The 20,000-nt window shown below is 37.7% G+C and overlaps 1 protein-coding gene across 2 annotated transcripts in view; it reads right to left on the reverse strand.

Moving 5' to 3' along the window:
• Positions 1-20,000, reverse strand: part of RALYL (RALY RNA binding protein like) — an 832,089-nt gene that overhangs the window by 617,972 nt on the left and 194,117 nt on the right. The window lies entirely within an intron of this gene.

Below are 20,000 nucleotides of genomic sequence, written 5' to 3' on the forward strand. Positions count from 1 at the left end.
GGAGGCAGAGCAGCTGGTTTGAACCACTGAGCTTTTGGTTAGTGGAGGAAGGCTTTAGCCATTGCAACACCAGTGTTCCTCCAGGGAAACACAGCCTTTGAGGCATCTTCAACTACTGCTGGTGAGCTGGAAGAGGGCTCACAGAGCAGATCTTCAGTTTTACAGATGATATTTCATTCACATTTTGTTCCACCTCATTCATTGGAATCCCCTCAATGAAACATCATGTAGCTCACTTCTTCCATGTGTTTCCTGTTTTGATTCCTCCTATCCTAACCCTTCTGAACTTTGTCCTTGGGCAAATGATGGCACTTTAATTTTAAGTGGTTCATTAGCATGCAACCTAACCTAACACTACTCACTATTGCTAGTATTCCCCTGTCTAATGTCTGTCTAAATACTGAGTCATGAAGGTGAACTCGGATCAGATTAGAAGGTTAGAAGGTTGCCTAAGGACCATTGTCTTGGAGGGTCCACCAGTCTCTATCCAATCAGTAAGCCTAATTTTGAGTTTGCTCCATCTTTTTCTCCCACTCTATCAAAGGCCTTATAATGTGATCCATTTCAGAGGAAAAGCTAGTGGTACCATCCAGTTCTTCTGGTTTCAGTGTCAGTTGTGGAGCCTGATGTTTGCCTGGAAAAATTGCTTCCCTTTGTCAATTTTCATCACCCTTCTTTCATCCTGATGGAGAGAGACCAAGAGTTGTACCTTAGATGGATGCCGAGAGGCTTTTAAAGCCCCAGTCAGTAGGATGTAGACGAGTGTCTCAGTATCTCCTGAGACTACAGTCCTAAGTCCCCAGGCCAAGCATTCACTGTCCAAAGGTGTTTGGTTGTATACATGAAGTTTCCATGACTTTTCCCTCTGTGTGTTCAGCCCATTCATGAATATATTGCAGGAAAGGTAAATCCTCCTGTACGAATATTCTCAAACCTTCATATGTTCATGGTATACTCTCATTTTCCTTCCTATGTTCACTCAGCCTGTCTCTTTATGTAGGCATCTATTTGTAAGTCACCACGATTGTAGGATTATGTATATAACATTATTTACCTCTTTTGCCTTTAACACTTTTTAAAAACGATTAAGGGTAGGGTGAGGTGATCTCTCAGTGTTTTGATGTGCATTTCTCTAATGGTTAATGATTATAGGAATTTCTTCATGTTCGTTGACTCCCTGTCTTGTTAAGTAAAGTGTACCTTCATATTCTCTGTCTATTTTTTAATTGGATGATTCCTCTTTTTCTTGTTGAGGTTAGTCCTTGCCTGATATATCATTGCCAAAATTTTTCATAGTCCTTTTTGACTCTTTTAAAAATATTTGGGTAATAAAAGACATTTTTTGGTAAAAAATATATATATATTTGGGTATACGGAAGTCTTTAGTTTTTAGGAGGTTCTAGTCATTTAGTTTATCTTCAGGTGATTGTTTTTAATCACATTCTGTAGTGTATGTATGCCATGTATTAGGGGTCTTAAGTCTATCCTAATTTTTATTTATAGTCCTATGTTATATATTTAGGACTTTGATCCATCTTTAATTCAGCTTTGTATATGGTATAATATATGGATCCTGCTTAATTTACCTGCAAATGGATATTCAGTTTGTTAAAGAAGCTATCTATTCCCTATTTAATCCATGTCAGTCCTTTGTGAAAGATAGATGTCTCTATGTGGATGCAATTACTTCTTAGTTTGTAATTTGGTTGCATTGATCTATGTGTGTGTTTTTGGCCAACACCAGCTTGTTTGGCTACCATGGCTGGGGACACCACTTTTAAAATTGTAGTTCTTTGTCAACTTGACCCTTTCCATTATTAGTTACTTGCTTGGGTTCTCTCCCTATAATAATGATGGATAACAACCAAATAGGGGGAAATAACAGGCATACTGAGGTGCTCACAGTTCAAAGATAGCAACAACAAAAAAGTGTTATTTTTTACCAGAAGAAAAGATTGCTTATTCTTATAGCACTATTTGCAAAATCCAAGAAATTCTGAAAAATACTGTACTTTTTTCTTATTATCCATGCCTTTGAACTTCCTGAGTCATCTGAAAAGTATTATTTTTCCCCAACAGATGACAGATATATAGAAGAATGTGAAAAGTTATAAAACAACATATAATGGTATTATGAGAAACCAAGTTATCATTCTCTCAAATAGTTATGTAGGTAGCTTTGTTTTCAAGAAATTTTCTCTGCAGTGGTTTCCACAAAACTCAACAAAAACCTCTACAAAATGGGGTATAGTTACCATGTTGTCTGTTGAAAATAACCTAGAAGATTATCTAGTTCCTCTTCTCCAATTTTATTTCATCCTGTTAGGCACTTGTGCCAACATGCTTCATTAGGAATGTACAGCTGAGGGCATGGTTTTCACGAATGTTGTGAGGAGCTCCTATCATAGACGCACACAGCTGAATCACCCCCCAAAGTAGCCTGGCGAGGTACTTTGTGAGCTTCTCTTCTATTTTGGATATCCCTAGTTTCAACATGCAGAAGTGTTTCCCAACAATCCATTAATTTTTCAGAAAATCCAGTAGATGTTCATTAATTTTTAAGTTGTTAATTGCCCAGCTCTCCACCACGAGTATTATATTATTGTAATTGCTCTTAAAAGCCAGACGGTTTGAAGTCTAACACACTACCTATTCCTCAGTATTTACCTTGCAGGGTTAAAAAAAGTATATACAGAAAAGCTGAATGGTTTGCCCTCGTACACATTCACTTCCCGTGTTTCAGGGACTGCCTTCTCACACATCTTTGTTAAGAAAGGCCCCGCTTCCACAGCGTGGACTAATGCTTCCAGTTAATTGCTGTCCTTGACATCACAGCATGAACATATGACCTTATTTCTCTAGCAGTATGATGTCATCTGGAATTATGATTTGGAAGCAAGCAATCAAAGGATTAAGGACCGTTTAGAAAGGCCAGCAGCAGCCACAGAGAGCGTTTTTGTGTTTGGTGTACAGTTCCAGCATGTCAGCCTGACAGTATGGAGCCCAGGAGAAAAGCATGAACAGCCTCGTCACTCTTCCCAATACAGGATTTTTCCAAGTAGTGATCCTTGGTTCTCGTTCTCAAGAAGCAGTTGATGACTTTAAACCAATGAGTTGGCACCTCGCCAGTCTATCTGACAATGCCACGTGTGCTGTTTTTGTTGTTGTTCGATGCCATTGAGTTGGCACCTGGTTCCCGCTCCTAACACCACTGTGAACAGTAGGATGAACCATTGCCCAGTGCTGGCCCATCCTCACAACCACTGTCATATTTTAGCCAACAGTTTCCGCCTCTGTCTTAGTCCACCTAACCAATGGTGTCTCTCTTTCTTTTCTTTTGAGCTGACTCTGCTTTACCAAGTATGATGTCCTTTTCCAAGGACCGGTCTCTCTTGAAAATACGTCCAAGGTGTGTGAGATGAAATCTCTCCATCCTTCTCTCTAAAGAGCATGCTGGCTGCAATGCTTCCAATGTAGATTTGTTTCTTCTTCTCATCATCTTTTGAAAATGTCATTGATGTGTCAGGCAAACTTTAATCTTCAAAGTGACATCCTCATTCTTGAACACTTTAAAGAGTTCTTATGCAGATTTCACAAATGCAAAATGTCATTTAATTTCTTGACTGCTGCTTTTATGAGCATTGATTAAGGATCCAAGAAAGTCGGGTGTACCTGAGACCTCAAAAGTAACATTATTGCTTTTCAATACCTTAAAGAGGTCTCGTGCAGATGTACTTACTACAAAGCATTATTTGATCGCCCGACTGCAGCTTCTATGAGCATTCACTATGGATTTAATAAAGATAAAATGATTGACAGCTTCAGTCTTTTGTTTATCATTTTGTTGTCAGTTGTGAAGATTTGAATTGTTTTGAATATTGGGTTATAATCCAGACCGAAGGCTGCTGTCCTTGATCTTCATCAGCCGAGTGTTTCATCTTCTCCTTACTTTCAGCAAAGTTGTGTCATCCACATGTGGCAGGTTGTCCATGAGCATTCCTCCAATCCCGGTACCAGCTTCTTCTTCATCTAGTCTAGCTTCTTGGATAATTTGCTCAGTATATATTGGATAAATATGATGAAAGATAAAACTCTGATGTAAACCTTTCCTGATTTTAAATGATGAAGTACAAAACTCTAATGTCCAGCTTTCCTGCTTTTATATCATGCAGCATTTCCTTGTTCTGTTGATACAACTGACTCTTATTCCACCTATTGGTTTCACATGAGCTCAAGTAAGTGTTCTATAATTCTCATTCTTTATATCATCAAAGCGTTGTTCTAATCCACAAGGTCAAATATCTTTGTATATTCAACAAACACAAGTAAACATATTTCTGTTATCCTTTGCTTCCAACCAAGATCCACATAATGTCAGCAACGATACCATTGTGTCATGTCCTTGTCAGGGTTGAATTCTGGCAGCCCCTGTTGATGTTTGTTGCAACTGTTGTTGAAAGATCTTCAGTAACATTTTTCTTGCATGTTTTATTAATGAAATTGTTTGATAATCACGGAATTCTGTTGGGTCATCTTTCTCTGGAATGGGTACAAATATGGGACTCTTCCAATTCGTTGGCTAGGTAGCTGTCTTGGTACAGCACTGTAAGTGCTTCTGGTGCTTCATCAGGTCACTGAAACATTTCGATTGGTATTCTATCAATTCATGGAGACTTGTTTTTCACTATTGCTTTCAATGCAGTTTGGAATTCTACCTTCTGTTCTTGGTCATATGCTATCTCTTGAAATGGTTGAGATCAATCAGTTGCTTTTGCTACAGTAACTCTATGTACTCTTCTATTATTTTTGATACTTCCTACATTGTTCACTAATTTTCCCGGAGAATTTTTCAATATTGTATCTCAACTCTGTAATTTTTCTTCAATTATTTCAGCTTGTTCTGCCATTTTATATTATATTAATAGATGTATGACATACAATTCACATATCATCAATTTAATAGTTTAGTCATATTAAGAAGAGTGGTGCAATTATCACCAAAAAAGAATTTCAGAACATTTTTTTTTCTTATACTTGATGTTAGCTCATAATTTCTCCCCAACCACTCCTATAACATCCCTAGCTACATATTAATCCAGTTATTGTCTCTATAGCTTTACCTATCCTGGATTTCATATATAGAAAAACATACAAAACAAAACAAAAATAAAAACAAAAAAAAGACTGAAAAAAGGAAACCTCAGTTGAAAAGAAAACAGGAAAAATAAAAAACTGAAATAACTTTAAAATGGGTCAAAGGGAGTTCAAATGACAAAGGTGTGACATTTTAACCTAACTACATATGCCATATTTGACTTTACAGTCATATTTGTCTGAAAGCAAGGTGAGTGATATCCTTGAACTATGGTCAGAGGGAAGTCACTGGAGGCTTAACCCATGTAGGGACCCACTGTCATCTACAGCCTTCTACAAACCAGGTGTTCCAAATTTAAGTTCTGATACTATTCGCTGCTCCTGATTGGGATTTTATTATTTATAATCTTTAGATCACACATGCTGGTTGCTTCTTTCATGTGGACTTAGTTGACATCTCACTTAAATGGCTGCTTATTTCAAGACAAGCCTGTAAGACCACAGATGCTATTTCTTATGACAGTCACCATCCGATTTCTTCATCACACTTTGCTATAGCACCCAGATCTTCAGAGATCTGGCCATAAGTGCCAAAACTGAGTTGGGTCATGTCATAAGAACAGATTGTTTTGCGATTAGAGCTTTGATTAAGTGGGAGCCCAGAATACGTTATGTTATCTATTGGTTTACAGATATCTCTGGCTCACTTTAGAGCCATCATCATGAGATTCAGGTCTTCACACATTTCGTTTTAATATTCTACTTTGTCTTCTTAAGGTGTCCTTTGAAAATTTCTATTTAGCTCTTTGACTCCATCACTTCCTCAGATGTCTTTAGCTACTTTATTTCCCCTAGTGGCATAGCAGGTTATGCTTTGAGCTGCTAACTTCAAGGTCAATGGCTCTAACCCACCAGCTGTTCAGTAGAAGGAAGTTGAGGTCTTCTGCAGCTGTGAAGGTTTACAGCCCAAGAAGTCCACTGAGGCAGTTGGTTCTGTCCAACAGCCATGAGTGGGAGCCAGCATGAGGGCAGGGAGGGAATCTGACTCCACATTCAAGAGCACATTTCACTCTCTTCTGCTGTCACTTGGGTCTTTTCTCTCTTTCCATTGATTTTTTTTTTTAACCCTTGTCATGTATGATAGTCTTGATGTCATCTCATGGCTCTTTTAGTCATTTGTCATTATTGCTCAATACATCAAATCTATTCTTGTAATGTTTTTGAAATTCAGGTGAGACATACTCACGTTTGTATTTTGGCTCTTGTGGATTCATTTTAATTTTCTTCAACTTCAACCTGAACTTACATTCAAGCAATTGATGGTCTGTTCCGTAGTCAGCCGCTGGCTTTGTTGTGGCTGCTGATAATGAACTTCTCCATCATCTCTTCCCACAGTTATAGTCAGCTTGATCCTGTGTATTTCATATAGTGAGATCTATGTGTACAGTCACCATTTACGCAAGACATGCTAAATGAGTAACACCGAGAAGAATGACGCCTAATTTCCCAAGTTTGTAAACCTTTATGGAAGGAGGCTGTTACACGGGTCTGTGAAGCAGCTGTGATTTTCAATCTTCACCCTTTCAGATGATAGCTGAGCACTGATCCACTCTGCCACCTGAACTCAAGCAAAGGCTCAATTCATTGCTGTCAAGTCCATTCTGACTCACAGTGCTCTATAGAGTAGGGTAGAAAAGTTCCTTGGTGTTATCCAAACTGTACTAAAACTCACAGTTAAATTAATCCAGAAAGGCCTGAAAATCTACTTTAAAAATCAGCCACTGAAAGCCCCCAAAGTGGAGTTCTACTATGACCCAGACGGGGTTGTCATTGAACCAAATGGACTTTATTGTATCTATTTTTGTTTTTTTATTATTGTTGTCCTAGGAATCACCACTGCTTTTTTATTTATACATTCATTTATTTGTTTATTCAATATTCCTTTTCAAAACACTTACATACCACTTCTGCATTGTTACTTATACTAGCATCTTCCTGGTGATGTTGGATTTCTAATAGAAAGGTTGGTGGTTCAAACCCACCAGCCAACCCACAGGAGCAAGGTGAGGCTATTTGCTACTCTAAATATTTACAGCCTTGGAAATCCTCTATAGCATTATGTATATGTGTTGGGATTAACTTATTGGCAGCGGGTTTGGTTTGGCATGTTTTAATTTGGTCATTCCCATATTCCACTAAGAGACATAAAATATATATGCACATAAAAATATACAAGGAAAACTTAAAAACTAAAATAATTATTTCAATTTTTTTCATGCTGCTAACTTTCTTTTTAAATTCTGCTTCCCGTATATACTAAACTTTTTAGAATCATATAATAATAATCTTAAATATGTAAATGTTCTTATTTAAGAATTTAGAAACAATTGAAAAGCTTAATCTGAACAGTTACAAAAAAGATTGTGAGTCAGTAATTAGAACATACTTTCTTAAAAATAATTATTCATAAAATTTTGAAATGAAACACAATGTTTCTTAAGTTAGTCTATGCTCAATAATATATTATGATACAGAAAATTTTAACTTATATAAATAATAAAAAAATATTTTTAATTTAGAAACTGAAGTTAATCATAGTATTAGAAGTTAGTTTTTGTTTTCCAATATCAAATCAGAACTGTACGTTTTATTAACTTAAATATTTTATTATATTAGGGGGAAAAAAACCAATGCCATATAATATTTCTTTTGTTATCTAACTTATATTGGTAAGTTTTAATAAATGACTTGTAAAATAGGTCATATGTTACATCAATAAAACGTTAATACTTTTATTATAATATTTTTGTTTGGGGTAAAGGGTTATTTCCAAAGTTGGCATGTTCTTCCCTTTCTTGTGAATAGCATTTTTTGATTACAGTGCAATATAACAATAATGAATTCCTTACTATAACTTCTATTGAGGGAATCTTAACTGTCCAGTAAGAAAAGTAAATATACATAATAGCCTCCAGATGTAAAAATGTTCTCTCTCTCCCACGCTCTCCCTCCTTCCTCTCCCTCTTTTGAGTGGCTTTAGGTTTCAATCCTAAAATTGAACTCATCAGAATAGTTATATTGTGAGCCACATGGAGTCTCCATGTGCTGGAGTCAGCTGGGTAACTGCTGGCACACACTCCAGTTCCAGCCCATGTTGACTTTGGCCTCACCCTTGTGTTACATGGCGAGTAAAGGCACTGTCCTTTGAGAGCTAGGAGTTGCTGCATAATACGTTCACAACTAACAGAACTACGTGGGGAAATATGTAGGGAAGTAGATATGACTTTCTTCCTTAAAGAGCCAATAATCCGTTAGAGAAAATGAACAAAACTACTATAAAAGATGAACCAGTAGTTTCTCAGTTTCATTGCATCCAGATACACCTGCAGGAGGGAGCGCATTTTTAACAGGATCAGTGATTCACTAAGCAGCTCTGCTTTCCCCTGTAATCATGACCTCAGGGTGTGGGAGGGTACGGAAACAGAAGCAGAGGTAAGCACTTTAAGAATACACTCCAAGTGATTCTGGGCTGCTTCTCTTTATTCTCCTGTCTCTACTCTCCCCAACCCCTCTCACCTCTCCTCCTAAGACTCACTGATGCAGAACAGGCTGAAAGGGAATCACAGGCCCAGAGCTGGTTGATAATGATAACCCATTCTCTTCTCCCTTTGAAAGGTGGAGTCATCCCAGCCAAACAGAAGCGTTGTGGTTGGCTGCCAAGGACTATGCACTGTACTTGAATGGCAAACGAACAGCATCACCGACTACACTCATAATGCTTGTAGAAGAATCCAGGAGCCACTGCATTTCACTCATACAAGTACAGATCAAATGGTTTACCTAATTGATATGGCGGACAACCAAGCAGCACTTCAACTGAATTCTCACTTTCCCCACATAGCATATCCTCCATTCATGTCCTGGGTCAGGGTATCTGCAGACAGGAAGCGAAAGGCCCCTGTTGTCCTGAAGACAACTGTCACACAGACGTTAGATGCAGAGAGAGACATTTGAATTTGTCGTCATGTATTCCAAGTTGTCCTCTTAGGTCCCAAATTTTTAAAAAATTTTCATTGAAGTGTATCTAGTTTACATCCAGATCTGTGCCCAGCTGATGTAAGATGACATCATGCCCATCACAGATGTAGAAGCAACAGCTTTTCATAGACCTCCTTGCCAGCTCCCCTTCATGATCCTGAATTAGTGGTTTATTTTTTCCCTGCTCTTCCAATCACCTCCTTTCAGATCTTTATCTCCCCAGTGTTGCCTAGAATTGTGCAAGTTTAATCCCAATAACAAATCTCTTACTCCAAATCCCTCACAGAGCTTACATTTTACTACTCAAATTTTGATTCTATCATCTATCTATCTATCTATCTATCTATCTATCTATCTATCTATCTATCATCTATCAACTAACTATCCAGCTCTCTCTTTCAATTATTTCCTCAGTTCCTATGGTATTGGTTAAAACTCTTTTTCCCAAGATCAAGATTTCCCTCACGGGGAATAACAAAAAATGAGGTATACACAGATTCTTAAAACTCTTGTGACCCCCACAAGAATGTGTATGTAAATCCTTTCTGTACCTCATTTCAATCTTGGTGCCTTCTTCTCTGTAAGTTGCACCCTACTGATGCTCGCTGCTACTGATCTGTATTCTAAGGGCTGTCTAATAATGCTAAGGAAGTTTAAGAACCAGTAAGCTCATTCTTTAGTGCGTTCTCCATCTCTAGCACTCTTGTCCTTTGTAGGTATTCAATAAATATTTACAGAAGGAATGAGAGACAGAAGAGTAAAGGGATTCACCCCCCCCCCAAACTTCAAGGTATTAACAGTAGTTGCTGTTCATTCCTTTTCTACCGTGCACCAGTCACAGGAATATTTGATTTTAAATGCCAGTGTCTGGAAAATAAGAATTAGTGGTAGCAATTTACAGACGAAGTCACACAGAGAAAAGATCTTACTCAAAGTCACATTGCCAGTGAGCGGCTGGCCTTGGAAAGAAAATGGTGTTTGTCCCCTCAAAGCCAGGCCTTGTTTGGCTACCCTCGACCTAGACCTACCAGGCTGCTTATCCCCGGGCCACGTCTTCCAGGGAAGCCTCACACAACTTACCTCAACTTCTTCACCCCTCCTGCCACTTCTTTGACTGCTCGCCAGTGTGTTTTCTTATTTGTGTTTGGTCCTTTGCTTATTCTCAAATACATTTTATATTTACCAACTATTTTAGCTTCAGAATGAGATCTGCCTCCTGTCTCTAGCTCCTGCTACCTCCTTTTTTTTTTCTCCTTGTGAGAAGTATGACTCAGCCTGACCTGTTTCTGCTTTCCATTTTAAGCTTGCTAAGAATTACATCAATAGATCCTTTCTGGGGGGAGAAGAAGCCGCTCATTCTTCAGAGAGTAATGGCTGCAGGTTTCTTTCTGGATCTATGTGGTATGTGACTAACTTTTCCACAGCTCGGATGCAGCCACACTGTAGTCCAAATCAGCAAGCTCAGCCCTGCTGTCCCAGTTTCTTCTCTGTCCAATTTCTCCCGATGCCTCCCTGGTGAGTGTACTTGGGCCACTTCCCAACTTTCTGGTTCTCAGTGGCTCTGACCTGTGTGCCCGCTGCCCCATTTCCAGCACAACCACAGGCTTGAACAAATTCCAGGTGGCTGGAACCCACACCAAGCCTATATAACTGATGGAACATTAGCGCACCAAGTTAACCTAATTTCATCTTTCAGATAGGAAGCAATATCATTATTTCCTTGATATTTTAAAAACAGAAACAAGACAGTTCTCCTTCGACTCATATTGAAGCTCATGGTTTTCCAAGAGTAGGGCCAAAACTAGGACCCACATAATTTCATCATGACAAGAGGCGTGAAGAGGAAACGCTAGTCCCCCTCCAAAGACGCAGCTTCTACAAATGGCAGAGCAGCAGGATTTGGTGTTGTTCGGGGCCCTCACTCACACTTTCCCGTATGTGAACAGTTGCTGGATGTAAGGGAGTACTTTGGCACTGACTGACTGCTAGGAACAGCAGTCTGGAAAACTGACTCGCTAAAGAACACAGTGGAATTATCCATTTTTATTGTCCTCTACAGATTCACAGAATTGTTGGTGTGAAAGGACGGATGAATGTAATTCATCCCACCCTCAATGCCTGTAGGCACATCTCATCCCTCCCTAGAGAGATTGCAATGCATTCTATTTTTAAAGGTTTCTAAAAATCCTACAACCTCACTCAATAAATCCTCCCAATGTGCAATTACTTTTCACACCAGGAAACATTTCTTTACATCTAACTAAAATCTCTTATTCTATATTATGATTGTGCCCTCTCCTTTCTCGTCTTCTGTGCAGTCAGGATTAAGAAAGGCTGCTGACGACATCGTCTTATCAATTGATCTCCAATCTTCATTGGAATGGAAAACTCATTAGAATTTTTTGTGTGACTATTTCAATCTCTCAATAGAGTGTTCTTGAATCCTTTAATATCTTTTACAAGGAGAGGATTTTTCAGTGGATGCAATCCCCAACAAAAATTATTTGACTCAATAAAATGTTCATGTGCATTGTCCGGCACAAGTAATCGCCCTGAAAGCTCTTGGGAAGTATTTCTTGAAGTGTGATAAGGATCTGCGGTTTACAGGTGTAGAATAGGCTACATTAAGCAATATATAGATATAGATATACATTTTTCCAGGATATTTAAATAACACTCTTGTGCTTTACAGCAAGAGATGAACAAATCACAAGGTGTTCAATTTCTATTATTTTTCAGTAAGTTAACTGCATGTGGCTAGTGTATACAGGATTTGATGGTGTAGATCTAGTAAATATGCCTGTGAAAATACCTAGCAGTGATTTTATTTGGATATGATTAACCTTTAGAAATGTGGGGAACTTGGTCTTCTGTCAGAATATATTTTGTTACTGTAGGAGTTCATTTGGTTTCTAAAAGTGTCAATGTATTATTTACACACTAGTGGAATCTGATATTTATTTTACTCTCTGGCTAATGTGACAGTAGTGCTTTAAAGGAGCCCTGGGAGCATAGTGGTTATGTGTTAGGCTGCTAACTGTCAGGTCAGCAGTTTGAAACTGCCAGCCAGGAGGCGTTTTCTACTCCTGTAAATAGTTACAGCTTTCGGAACTCATAGTGAGTCAGCATCGACCTTATGTCAGTGTGTTTGCGTTTATGGAATCATCTCAAAGTGATTGGGTAAAATATATGCAAAAAGACATCTAAACACTTGCAGGTACCCAAAACACTATTTTTATTTCAAATTAAAGTGAAAAGGGTCAATTCCTAGAAGAGTTCAAGAAAAGGTAATATTTCAATATTAAAATTATATATAAACAGATATATTAAAAAGAGAGAATGTTTCCATAATTTCTTATCATAATCTTATTTTTGAATTCACAAATAGATCCTTGCTAATCTAGTAGTCAATCTCATTTTCATTCACTTCGCAAGGATCTAAGGTTATTTTAACACGAGATTTATGCTGGTTCCATGATAATATACAAGACAATGACTTGAAATTGTAAAACTTATTTTCCAGGTTGTTTTTCCAACAAAAAATGATGCCTCAAAAATAATGTAAGGATCTTTACCTTATAGTTGCGATCTCTATTCCCCTCACCTCAGTCCTTTCACAAATAAATGAAATGATGCGTGTCATAACTTGTAAAATAAGATGTGCTGGTGGCAGAGCAGGTTCAGTAGTGGGCTGCTAACTGAAAGGTGGCTGCTTCAAACACTGACTCCCCAGATGAAAGTTCTACAGTTTAGAAAAACTTACAGAGCATTTCTGCTCTGTCCTACAGGGTCACTAGGAGTCAAAATGGAAATGGAATTGGGTTTATTCTGGGAAACAATGGGGAGAAGTAAAATGTATTAAGTAAATTCACCCTTAATAAAATCACTCTTGATATGTGTAATTGAGTTCATTCTTATTTGCTCCTGTAAAGATTCAAATCCAGGAAAACCTACAGGGAATTTCTACTGTCATACAGGCTCATAATGAATTGGAATAGATATCAATATAGGTATAAGAATAAATATATAACTATTGGTATGTTGTGGTTAGGTGCCATCTAGTCAGTTCCAACCCTTAGCAAGCTGATGCACAACAGATGGAAATGTGCCCGAGCTCGTGCCATCACTCATTGTTCCTATGCTCCTGCCCCCAATGTCAATGTACCGTGTTGAGGGTTTTCCTGTCCCTCTCCAGGGACTGGTCTCTTGTGACATCATGTACAAAATACGTAAGATGAAATTTCACCCTACTTGCTCTAAGGACCACTCTGCTGTACTTCTTCCAAGACAGTGCTAAGTTCTATTTATATATAATTTTCATCATTACCAGTAATCTAATTGCTAGTCTTTGATCACCTGATACCTTGATCAATTTGAAAAAAAAAAATTAGGCTCTTCTGGATCCTGCTAACCTTACCCTTCTCTAATACGATGCCTTGAGTTCTTGTATACACACACGCAAGCACATACATGCACACACACCTCTTGTGACATCCCCCTCCTATTTAATTTTCCATTTTGTCAGCACTAGTATCTATAAACATTAAATCAACCATCTTCTCATCTTCTGAACTTTCATTTTTTAAGCAGTTTTCAATTCCTTATTTACACAGTTTCACCAGGGCAGCCAAACCCATTCTTCTAACGTGCCCAGGTCAGGACAATCTTAATTCTTCTCAGCCTACAATATCATATTGACAGCCTCTCCATTCCATATCTATAAGTTCCTTCAAGCCCCTGGGGGGTGGGGGGAATCATGCTCACAGTTTACTAATCCATCAATCATTAATTGTTTTTTCTTTTATTAATCAATCCTACTTTATGGTTCATTTATCTGAAACTTCATAGCAACAAGCTCTATAGTTTTATGTGTTCGGAGTACACATTTTTATTACTTTATAGTACTCAGGAGGCTGTGCACACACACGTATAATTTGTCTTCCTTTTTTAAAGTTAATTAAAATTCTGGAAGATTTTGAAAATACAATTCAACTGCAAAGTCCTGTTCTGATATTTTCCCACCACCGTTGCTTGATAAATAAATTGAATTAATAAAATTATAATTTATGACCTAACCGAAAAATTTTAAGTATTAAAAAACCGTAAGACCAATCACTTAAAAAAATTCGAATTTCAATATATTAGTAATGATTCATAATGCCTAACTCAGTTTTAGAATTGAAAGACCATCCTGTAGAGTGACAGTCTCAGAACCCACAGGGGCCCTGCTACCCTGTCCTTTGGGGTCTCTAGTGCTTGCAATCCACTCAGTGGCATTTTGTTGTTGTTGTTCAATTCATACTCCTTAGTAGGGAGCCCTGGTGCTGTGGTGGCTACGTGTTGAGCTGCTAAGCAAGTCAGCGTTTTGAAACCACAAGCGTCTGTCTTCAGGAGGGGGACGCCATGTCCGTCTCCTGTCGAGGCGCAGGCTCAGACACCCACAGGGGCAGCTCTACCCTGTCCTGTAGGTTCATGAAGAGTCAGAACTGACTCACTGAGAGTGCACTTGGAGTTTGAGTTTGTATTTGTTATTTGATATTGCCCAACTTGATTAAATAATTCTAACTTATCTGAAATTCAATTTAAATAATTACTCAAAGTGCTAATATGTCCTTCAGCATAATCCCCCTTTTGTTTAGGAGGCTGTCCACATAGAATAAACATAAAATAAAATTATTCTTATAATGTTAACAAAATTATAAAGAAAAAAAAACACACTATTTAAACTTTTAATTTTAATGGAAAAAATAGCCATAGGTAAAAATATAGCAACACAAACTAGAATCACTAAAAGGAAATGAAAAACTAAAACCATTCTAACTCAGTATAAGATTGGTAGCATAATGATATTATGAATATTTCGCCCTTGTATTCCAAAGTACAAATTAGCTATTTCCTTGAAAGTTTTGCAAACATAAATTAAAAAGCTGCTTTTGTTTTTTAAATTCACTCTGAAATTTCCCCAGTGCTTACAGCACTAGGCACGATTTCCCAAGGAAACCTTAACTTTACAATTAGTGTTATCCTGGACGGGACTGATCAGACACTTACGGCTAGAGACAGAAGGAAAAATCAGTGCAGGGGAATCTTGAATTCAGCTCGGTAGTGAGCGTCCGCGATAGCTATGGGCAATATGAAGTGATGTATGGGATGCCACTCAAAATCGAGGAAATCAGTCCTTCTTAGCTTTAAGTTGATCTTACATTTCCAACTCTAAGCTACAGTGTGTCAATTATACTTTTCCTAGAAAGTTGCTTGTCACAATGTTCGGAGATCCAATTGGTGGGGCTCAGGGAACGTCTTCCTGAAATGTGAGGGACAAAACGACATCACAAAGAGTTGTCCAGCATTCAACACGCTCTCAGATGTCTCACTGAGACTGCAACTACATGTTGATCAAGAGGGGGAAATCGTATACTTGGTTTTATGCTCTTCCAGCAATTGTTCAATATTTTAGAACACATGGTGGCAATAGCCCTTATTGGTGGAGGTACCCTACAGCACACAGTTTGCATTATTGTTGCTGGGTTTGTGATTATTCCACATATCGCTGCTGCTACTAATTACCCTATTATTCATTATAAAGTTATAGCATATAGTTATCTCATTTTTAATTTGGGCAAATATTAACATATTTTATTTCTCCTTATTTCTTTTTTATGAATAGAATGGGATGATTCTTGTTCAATTATGTGTAGGTAGTATGCATATATGGTATGCATTTCATTTCAGCTTAATACTATTAGGGCATTATTATATATGTGATTTTATTACATTATGGGTTTGATACCAAGTATGAGTGAGGACTTTCTAAGCCAACTGCACCGATATCTTTCTATTCAACCAAACACTCAATGGCCTTTGTAGATACGGGAAGCCATGGCAAGGTGACCTAAAAGGAAATCTCTGGAATTCTCACAGAGAAATATTTGCTGATTATACAGTGGAGACCAGCACAAGTAGGGTTGTTGAGGATTTCCTCTTCCATCATCCTTCCTTCAGTAAGAAGGTGATGCCTATTACATCCATTTGGGGACAATTAGACAGTAGCCTGAAATATGAGGGCAAATTTCCAATGAAATAATAAACCATCTTGGAATTAAATGCCATATCTTCTTGATACATTTAAATAAATGTCTGCAGTTACAGACAGCCTAAATTATTTGTAACTAATACAAAACTGATTTTAGATTGTATCTCCAAATCTGTTTATTATCCATTGTTTCATACCACCATCTACCCAAGTGTTCAGACTAACTTTTAAGACATCTATCTCCCTATCCACACCTCTGCGTCTAATCAGACTCTAACCCCACACCACAGTCACTGAATGAGGGCCAATATTTATAGTTTCAAAGGATGCAAATATTAGGGGAGAATATTTCCTCAACTTTCTCCCTGGGAGCAACTGGTGGATTTGTGCTTAGCAATCAATTTCTAAGAGTAGTTTATGTGACCTCTGAAATGTGCCCATGTCCATATACAATTCTCATTTTCTCTTCCCACCAGCTTAAGACGAGTCATCACCACATACTCCCTGCACTTCCTATCGCAGCATTTGTTTTACCTAAGTGCCCCTCAACCAGCCCCGCATTCTCTGCCCAATAAAAGACCTCTGTTTTTGACATACAACTTTAAGATAGTACTTTCATTAAGGAAAACAACAAGCATCCTCGTCCTACCCTGCTTCAAACACATGCTCCAATCCATTTGTGTAAGTAATGCTGCTCTGCTGTTTGCAAACCTCTCCTTTCTATCAGGACCACTCAATTCCTCAACACCTGCATTGACTTCGTTTTCATGGATAATCCAAGTCACCTTCATGTAAAATCAACTTAAAATAGCACTTATGGGGAAACGTTTTCTTAACCCATATAGAATTAAAATAAACAAACAAACAAATAAGCAATAAACCTCACTGCCATTGAGTTGATGCCAACTCACAGTGGTCCATCGGATAGGGTAGAACTTCCCCTGTAGGTTTCTGAGACTGGAAATATTTAAAGGAGTAGAAAACCTCTTCTTTCTCCTTCATAGCTGCTGATGGTTTTAAACTGCTGACCTTGTGGTTAGCAGCCCAACATGGAGGCAGTATTCTACCAAGGATCCTCACACGTAGATCAGGATCCTTATTTATGCACTCTAACTGCACACACTGATTACCCTTCAAATGCCTGCACACAGTCGTGTGTGTAATTTTCACTTTAATGCTTGTCTCCTTCATTAAACGAAGTTCCAGAAGGCTTGTTCGTGTTACATCATCTTGGTAGTCCCAGCTCCCTGCAGAGTGTGAGTTTCAGACTAAGTGCTTAATTGATGCTGGCGGAACAAATAGAAGAGGAATATTTTAATTTCCCCTAGATCTCATTCTAGATATAACAAATTGCTTTCCGAGGATAAAAGCTAACTCTCAAATTGTTCCCCATGAAGGAAGGAAACTGAAAACCTCAGTGGATTAGGTGATGCTCTTGAAGACTGTATTTTCCAATGTAATATACATATACATATACATGTTTATGATTTTATAAAGTAGTCTCATAACTTTTGATTATCATGAAGTAGAAGTGTTCTTAGTATGCTGATCAAAACATATTTAATTATAAATCTTGGGATTTTTTTTTCTTGGAAAGTGGCAATTTTGCACAAGTCAAGCTATCTTGTGATACCCCACTTGGGTTGGATGCTTAACAAAAAGTAAATTAAAATCTTAAACTCTTGAGTTCATAAAGAAAAAAATTAGTACAGTGTAAACAGATGCAAGCTTTTGGCTGCCCAATCTTCTAAGATAGTATCTTTGTATGTTTACCTTGACTCCCAAAATTTAATGTAGAGAAAAACAGAAAAAAATCTAGAAAGACTAAATTTATTTATATAAGAGTGAATTAAACACCATAGAAAAAGAGAAGCTAAGTATATGGGAATAGCTGGACAAATCTGAATGAAAAAAGATTGGGGTTAAAAGCAGTATTTGAAGACAGCCAGGTGAAGACCTGGGGCATGAAGTGGGGAGCTGCTTTACTGAATCACATCTGGAGAGAAATGGAAGTCAGACAAGGATGTTTTGTCTTATGTGGCACACACTCCCACCCCCATCACACAACAAAGGGCTCGTGCGAAAACCACATTACTTTTATGAAGAGCTGTGGAGAGTTGGTTTTATATTGCATTTTAAAGGGAAATCATGCTGAGATGGGCTTTTGGGTAACCGTCTTGTGTCCCAGATTTGTGTTATAAAGTTTGCTCAATACATTTAGTTCAAGTTCTTCCTAAAATATAAACAAACTGATTTCTTAATCACGAAGATTTTCACTGAGTGAATTCATGAGAAAATTATTAATACACATATCCAACAATAATTGCTAACAATGGTTCTGTACATTTATTCAGGCAATCCCAACAAGCTTTCTTGTACAGAGCCATGTGAAATAATAATAATAAAACTATTTTCAGTGGCAATTACTTCAGGTTTGGAAATAAAGACCTACACAAAATCCAGGATTAGTAATTAATTGGCAGCAACTCTTGAATTACAAGAAATATGTTATGATAGCTGCCGGTAGACATGACTTTGTTTTCTATCTCATGATCAAAACATTGTTACATGATAGCTTTAGAAAACAAAGATATTGTAGAGTATTCCATGAACTACAGATCTAAATGTAAATATAGATATATATTTCATTTAAGAACACATAAGTTAAGATAAACAGTCGAACATGATTCATTCAGCATTGTGAATTCCAATGAGAAGGACCCCTTCCAGTCTTCTAACTGATGCTCAGCAATGTATGATTTTTTGAAGTTTGAAGTGTTTTTCTTAATTTGGAAAGGCAGTCAGTGTTCTGGCTTATAGAGTCTAACAAATCTCAGCATGCCCTATGACCAAAGAATGATTCATACTTTCTGAGTGACTCATTGAGTTAATCATGAATTTACATTTCTAAAAGGAGAAATTTGATGAACATTTTAAGCAATAGGAAAATTATAAACATTGCCACAGCTGGAATCTATTTTAAGTCGAGGAATGAGTTTTATGAAACTACATGTTCTATGCCTATGACTGAAAAATACAAGTCTGAGATGGTATGAATGGGGACTGTCGCTGTGGTGGGTGGCCTGCGAGTGACACATCCAAAATGAGGAAAGCACAATTCTTATCCCATAAGGGTCTAAAACCCAACAGACCATGAAATACATGAACACATAATCAAGACACAATAAATGGGTCATGGGGCTGTCGAAGCAAAAAGGTAAATTTCAGAAATTTTATGAAAAATTTGAATTGGGTACTGTATATACTCGATTATAAATCGACCCAACATTTTCAAACTAAAATTTCTAAATAAAATTTTTGAAAACTCTGGGCTGGCTTATACTCGAGTATATACAGTATTTAATTCCCAACTCCAAGAATATAGATGACACAGAGTAACAACACACACCAATCCATTAACATTACGTCAATTCTGACTCGTAGTGACCTTATAGGACAGAGCAGAACTCCACCCTAGGGTTTCAAAATATTCTAGTTAGTGATCCCTGCTCCAGTTCTGCACCTGGTCCTACCAGGTGGGCATGGTGGGGAGATGGCTTCATCTTGTCAAGTCTGGGCTTCAATATGTGCAAAATGGAGATGATACTATCAGACCCATATGGTTGTGATGAGAAAGAAGTGTGCATAAGATGACGCCAGATTGATGTTGCAAAATCGCCAGCCCTCAGTGGATGTAAGTTACCTTCTTATCTCATGAACAGTTTTGACAAGCAGCCTAATCTCAAATTCAGTGAGATTATTCAATTTTGACTACAGTGAACCCTCCTTTATCGCGGTTAATCGATTCTAGACCCTACCGTGATAAATGAAATTC

This window comes from Echinops telfairi, unplaced genomic scaffold (assembly GCF_000313985.2).
Source record: "Echinops telfairi isolate 266 unplaced genomic scaffold, ASM31398v2 ScPeMD7_1;HRSCAF=3_0, whole genome shotgun sequence".
NCBI classification, from domain to species: domain Eukaryota; kingdom Metazoa; phylum Chordata; class Mammalia; order Afrosoricida; family Tenrecidae; genus Echinops; species Echinops telfairi.